Here is a 7,492-nt window from a genome sequence, read left to right as displayed (position 1 = left end):
ATCTACAGCTTTTTAATTATTAATGTTTTATTTTCATGATTATTTTAGTTTTGTATTCAGCAATTCTTAACCTCATTTGAATCTGCTTATAACTTAGGTTTCCTCTTAATTTCATTCTAATCAGTCTCATTTTGTTATTATTGATGAAGATGGTGAAAATGATATTCTAGTCTTGGTGTGTACATATCCTCTTTTTCTTGCTGAAGCATAGTTGTAATAATAGCTTGGAAAATGTTTTGCTGGAAAATCACTCATATAAACTTCATTGTTGTTTACTGTGATCTTACTACCTTCAGACTGGGATGAGCTTGTGATCTTGGCTATTTTTGTTATTTTTTTTAAGATAAAGCTTTTGAGAACAGAAGAAATTTCAGTGAAAATGGGTCTGTCTACATTGAAAATGGGATTGTCTACCTTCAGATCTTAATTTGATAATGATATGACTTCAGAAGTTCTATATTGGTTCTTTTTTATCCAGCTTTTCAGAGTAAACATTTTCAAAGTAATTTCCATTGATGTCTTGAATTTCAGTGGAACCTGTTGTTATTACATCATTTGATTAGAGGCTTATCTATTTTAAATGTGTTAGGTCATTCTTTGTGTTAAATTTTGTTTATTCTTTCAGTGTAGATGGTTTTAATATTCAGAAGAGGAATAAGTCATGAGAGGTTTGAGATATTGCTTTATTCTGAGGAATTGACATCCAGGACTACTGTTTACATAAACAGACAATATCCAAGGACAAGAAGACCAATTGATTGTCCTCTTGTACCTTGACAACTTGTGGTTTCTTCACGTCTGATTGTCCTACTTCTTTGTTTGTCATGGTGAGTGACAGAAGGCACAGGGCCTTTGAGATGTTGAGGGAGACAAGTCACCTTAATGAATGGGAAATTTCAAATATAATTAGAAGCAAGAGGATTCTAGAGAAGTCAGGTAGTTTTATTTTTTCACTTAGAGGTAAGAACTTGGAGAAGCCAGAAAGGTATTGAGTGAGTAAAAGCAATGTCTACTTAGCAGTTTGGAAAAGCAGGAGCAAGAAAATTCCTGCTGAAGATGTTGGGAAAGACAGATAGGAAAGGGAGTGAGGGGTCACAGAAAGACTGAGGCTTGTGAGAATGGAAGCAGCTGGACTACTTGGTGGTTCAGGGAAGGCAGATATCTAAGGGCCAGGTGAATGATTTCTGTGAGCAAAAATAAAGCTTAGCTGATGAGACAAAAGTAAGTGCTTGAGGATTCTCATGGTAGAAGGATATGGTATGGAGAGGAATAGGTCTATTGTTATCTTAAGGAGGTAAAAAAAAGAGTTGATGGAGACTTTATGGGGAGCACGCTGCATTGATTCATAGGATGGCCAGCTCTAAAGGAGCAGAAATTTAAAGATGATTCTTGAATATTTTTTAATTTTGATCAAAGAATAATCTCAGTATTTATTTTCATGTAATGAAGATCTTTTATTTTTTGCAATAAAATTTAGAGAATTATGCATAATATATTGTATTGCTGAGCTATGGCCTCAACCACATTTGATTAATTTAGTTTTATGTTTCTATTAATTACTCACTGAAACTTATAAAATCCCCATAAAATTAACATATTTTAGTTTTTCAATGTGTAATATCCTATGAATTTTTTAAATAAATTCTGCAAAGACCAAAGATAAGTTTACATGTAAAAAGCATAATAGAGTAAGACTGCAAACTTTTATTTATATGATAACTATAATCTGATACTAAATATGTCTTTTTTCATCCCTTTTATTTATGTTTTCAGACAGAGTTTCATATCATCGAAGCATAACTCAAACATACAATTCCCAGCCTTACCGCTGTCATGGGAATGAACATAGGGTTTCAGGCATGCTCACAATTTTTCTACCAACTTGCTATATCCCCAGTACAATAAATAATAATTTGATGCTATAAATATTATCTTGATCTCTACTTCATCTCAAATATCCACACTATTAATTATTTCCTCCTAGGTGCCTACTCCTGAACTCATGATATAGCAGGGAGATAAACAAATAATGTTCTGCTCTGTGCAATAAAACCAACTCTGACCCTCCAGATCTGATAGATACAATTAGCTCTGCACTAACAAGTCCTTCCATAAAGTGATCATCACTGACCATAGAACATCTGACATGGAGTTGAGGCTAACCTGGGTTTGGCTAGTTGCTCTTTTTTTTTGTTTGCTTGTTTTTGGTTTTGGTTTTTTGAGACAAGCTTTCTATGTAGCTTTGGTGCCTGTCCTGGGACTAGCTCTTTTACACCCAGGTGACCTTGAACTCACAGAGATCTGCCTGCCTCTGCCTCGCCAGTTTGGGGATTAAAGGCCTGTGCCACCACCACCCAGCTTCCTAGTTGCTCTTTTAAAAGGTAATCTATAGGTAAGGACAGATACTCAATGTGTGAATGGATTTGAGTGAGAGTAACAATACACATTTAAGACAGTTTAATGACAGTTTGCTGTTTTCAGGTGTCCAGTGTGAGGTGCAGCTACTGGAGTCCAGGGCAGGCTTGGTGCAGCCTGGAAGTCTTTTTCAGTTTCTGGATTCATATCAGTGATTCCTGTATAAACTGGCTTCTCCAGGATACTAGGAAGAGGGCAGAGTGGGTTCCTCAAATTGGAACAAAATGTTAGAATTATCTAGTGTAGTAAAGTTTATAAAAGGCAGACTCACCATTTCAAAATATGATTTCAAATGCAACATCTACCTGCAAATGAGTAGTTTAGGGTCTGAAAACTTCTATTAGTTACTGTGTCAGAGACATAGTGCAGGGCTTCAGTAAGATAGGAACTCTGATACAAACTTTCATATAAGAATCCTCAACACCAGCAGGGAATGAAGAACTCACACTGAGAACAGAGATATAGCAGGGACAGGTGCAGACACCATTGTGTGCTGGTTCTGAGGTCTTGGCTGTCACTTCATCTAATGATAGCTTAAAATTCACTCTGCATGTGTAGTCTGTGCATTTCTGGGAAAATATAGCTTTGTTGTTATGCAATTTAAAAATATATACCACACAATCTAACAGAAACTAAATGCAGAAAATAACCTCTAACTGCTGAAATGACACTATTGAGATTCATATGCATATGAAGATCCATGGTATTTGTGAGGCTATTTCTTCATGACATTCAGCAAAAGCCTCAGTGATATTCATACAGAACACTGTTTAGAATTAGAAGAAATTTAAAAGAAGTGATGCTACACTCAATCAGCCAAATAACTTTTCTAGGTCCTTAATATTTCTTCTTTCACTTAGAAGTAGGAAAAGACCTGACCTATTTGTACTTGTGTTTTTCACATGATTGCATTACTTAATCAATTATGTTTATCATCATATTGGTGGTTTTATTTTTAATATAGAAAAACTTCTGACCATTGTTCTAAACATAGATGCAATCCTCTTAAGCCCAGCTGAGTCCAAGTTATAGATTTAAGGGGACTTGAGGAATGGTGTTTCTGTTTTTTATCATATACTATTAATAGCTGTGATTCTTATCTAGTTAATCTGGGAATAGTTCTGCTAAATCAAAATATCCTGTGGAATAAGTTATCACCATATTTTGCTCCACCACAACATGCCACTTTTGTGAGAATGGAAGGGGTTTCTCATGCTAAGCAAGGGACAATACATCTCTGTTCTCAGTTCTCTGTGAGCAATGTTATTCTTTTACCTGATATTACTTTTCTGAAACTGATCCATGCTTCAGAAAATTGTTGACCTATGACTCTCTATTCAAGAGACCCCAAATTAACTCTATCTTTAGAGCAAATGAAAAAAAAGTACAGGTTCTCTTTTCATCACTCCATTATAAATATAAAGCTGTAATTTTCATTGAACAATGATTTGTGCATGAACAGTTTTAGCACATAAAATGTTTGATTAAATTGTACATACTTCCATGCATGAATATGGTGAACAAGAAGGAAGGCTATTCAATTCACTTTACACATCCATTGTTAATTCCATGTTCAATATTAATAGTCAGAAGTTTCCTCTTTTATAATATTAAAAGACTAGATATGTGGGAATCATTGCTCTACTTGATGAGGCCTGCAGATAATCCTGCTTCAGTCACACAGGACGTAAGGCCATGCTGTGTTTAATGGTTTCTAGGGTCTCGGAAGTTCCCAGTACAACAGACAGGACACTTAACCCTAGATTTGCTATATATAGATATATTAAAATGTTTTCAGAGGTGCCTGCCTGCCAGGCAGGCCTGAAGGTCCCAGCAAGGGAGTGTGGGCACCTTCAGCTTGTGGTGCAGGGTCTCCTGTGTTCTACTCTACCTTGCCTGGCCCCACATTTGCCCCTTTGTCCGAGGTGTCCTTGGGCTACCAGGCATCCCTGTTTCAGTGCGTAGGAGTTCCATTTGGATGGGTGAGTGTGTGCTATCACGGGGCGGCCTTCCTGGGAAAGAGCACAGCCACCAATCCCCCAACTCTTGCTGCAGGGGTGTCCTTGGTACACATAAACCAGCCTCACCCAAGCCTGCCCTACTGTCTGCAAGTTCCTTTGCTCAGGAATAGTTTTCTGCTCCTGCACTCAGGCTATCCACCCAGAGGGGGCTACCAGGCATCCCTGTTTAAGCGCTGAGGAGTTCCATCCAGACAGGAACAGTTCCTGCTCCTGGACTGAGGAGATCCAAGCAAAAAGTTAGTCACAGCAAAGACTGGACCATGACACCATGTGAAGAAAGAAATCGACTTTAAACTGAACTATATGAAAATAATAGAGGACCTTAAACAAGAGGTGAAAAACTGTCATAAAGAAATAGAGATGACAAGCAAAAAGGTAGAGGAAATGCATAAATCTCTCAAGGATACCAAAGAAAAACAAGAAAAAGCAATCAAACAGGTGTTGTAATAGGGGCGGCGGGGCTTTGTCCCCAGCACCCTGGCTGCCTGGCTAGCTTATGCACCGAAATAACAACACACAAACTGTATTCATTTAAACACTGCTTGGCCCATTTCTATCTAACCTCTTCTAGGCTAATTCTCATATATTAATTTAGCCCATTTCTAATCATCTGTGTAGCACTGGTCTTACTGGGAAGATTCTAGCCTACGTCCATCCTGGGTTAGAGCTTCATTGTGTGTGTCTGTCCGGGAGAGGGGAGCATGATGTCTCTGCTACAGAGAGCAGAGCTGTCGAGTCTGAGCTCACTTCCTCTTCCTCCCAGCATTCTGTTCTGTTTACTCCACCCACCTATGTTTTAACCTATGAGCGCCAAGCAGTTTCTTTATTGCTTAACCAATGAAATCAACAGATTGATATATGACACTCCCACATCAAACAGGTAAGGGAAATGTTCAAGACTTGAAAAATGAAATGGAGGTAATGAAGAAAACACAAACTGAGAGAAGGCCGGATATGGAAAATCTGGGTAAACAAACAGGAACTACAGAGACAAGTATTACCAACAGAATACAAGAGATAAAAGAAAGAATCTCAGACACTGAAGAAACTATAGAAGAAATAAACTCACTGATTAAAGAACAAAACAGATCCAACAAATTTTTAAAACAAAACATCCAAGGAAATCTGGGACACCATGAAAAGACCAAACCTAAGAATAATAGGGGTAGCAGAAGGAGAAATTACAGCTCAACGGCCCAGAAAATATATTCAACAAAATTATAGAAGAAAACTTTCTCAACCTAAAGAAGGATATTCTTATGAAGGTACAAGAAGCATACAGAACACCGAATAGACTGGATCAAAAGAAAACATCCCAACGCCATATAATAATCAAACACAAAACATACAGAATAAAGAACAGATATTGAGAGCTGCAAAGGAAAAATGTCAAGTAACATATAAAGGGAAACCTATCAGAATTACACCTGACTTCTCAGTGGAAACCATGAAAGCCAGAAGGTCCTTAATAGATGTGCTGCAGACACTAAGAGAACATGGATGCAAGCCCAGACTACTATACCAGCAAAGCTTTCATTCACCATAGATGGAGAAAACAAGATATTCCAGGACAAAAACAGATTTAAACAATATGTTGCCACAAACCCAGTCTTACAGAAAATACTATAAGGAAAATCAAAAACCAAGGAAGCAAACAACACCCATAATAACACAAGCATCTGACAACTCTCTGCTAGCACAACTCAAGAAGGTAAACACACAAACTCTACCACCAAATAAATAAATAAATGGACTCAACCACTGGTCATTAACATCACTTAATATCAATAGACTCAATTCACCTAGAAAAAGGCAAAGGTTAATAGAATGGATATGAAAACAGGATCCAACATTTTGATGTCTACAAGAAACATACCTCAAACTAAAAGATAGACACTACCTCAGAGTAAAGGGATGGGAAAAAAGTTTTCCAATCAAATGGACCAAAGAAACAAGCGAGTGTGGATATACTAATATCTAACAAGATTGATTTCAAACTAAAATCAATCAGAAAAGATGGAGATGGACACTTTATACTCATAACAGGAACAATTCATCAGGAGGAAGTCTCTATCCTGAATAATAAAGGCCACTAATATAAAAGCACCCACATATGTAAAAGAAACATTACTGGAACTCAAAGCACTCATCAAACCCCACACTCTAATACTAAGAGATTTCAACGGACAGGTCAACCAGACAGAAACTTAGCAGAGAAATAAGAGAATTATCAGATGTAATGAAACAAATGGACTTAACAGACATCTATAGAACATTCCACTCAAACAGAAAAGAATATACCTTCATCTTAGCATCACATGGAACCTTCTCAAAAATTGATCACATACTCATTAACGAAGCAAACATCCATAGATACAAAGAAATTGTAGTAATCACCTGTGTACTATCAGATTACCATGAAATAAAGTTAGAATTAAATAACAATTCTAACCCCAGAAAGCCTGCAAACTCATGGAAATTGAACAGTCAACTACTGAACTACCCCTGGGTCAAGGAAGAAATAAAGAAAGGAATTAAAGTCTTCCTTGAATTCAATGAAAATAAAGACACATCATACCCAAACCTATGGGACACTATGAAGGAAGTGCTAAGAGGAAAGTTCATAGCACTAAGTGGCCACATAAAGAAAATGGAGAAAGCACATATTAGAGACTTAACAGCACAGCTGAAAGCTCTAGAAAAAAAAATCAGATTCACCCAAGAGGAGTAGAAGACTGGAAATAATCAAACTGAGGGTTGAAATCAACAAAACATAAACACAAAAAACAATCCAAAGAATCAATGAAACAAAAAGCTGGTTCCTGGAGAAAATCAACAAGATTGACAAACCACTATCCAAACTAATCAAAAGGCAGAGAGAGATCATGCAAATTAACAGGATTAGAAATGAAAAGTGGGACATAATCACAGATACAGAGGAAATTCAGAGAATCATTAGATCTTACTACAAAAGGCTGTATGCCATAAAATTGGAAAATTTGAAAGAAATGGACACTTTTTTAGATAAGTACCATATACCAAAATTAAATCAAGAC

Source organism: Microtus ochrogaster, unplaced genomic scaffold (genome assembly GCF_000317375.1).
Source record: "Microtus ochrogaster isolate Prairie Vole_2 unplaced genomic scaffold, MicOch1.0 UNK101, whole genome shotgun sequence".
NCBI classification, from domain to species: Eukaryota; Metazoa; Chordata; class Mammalia; order Rodentia; family Cricetidae; genus Microtus; species Microtus ochrogaster.
Note: the sequence above shows the minus strand (reverse complement) of the source record.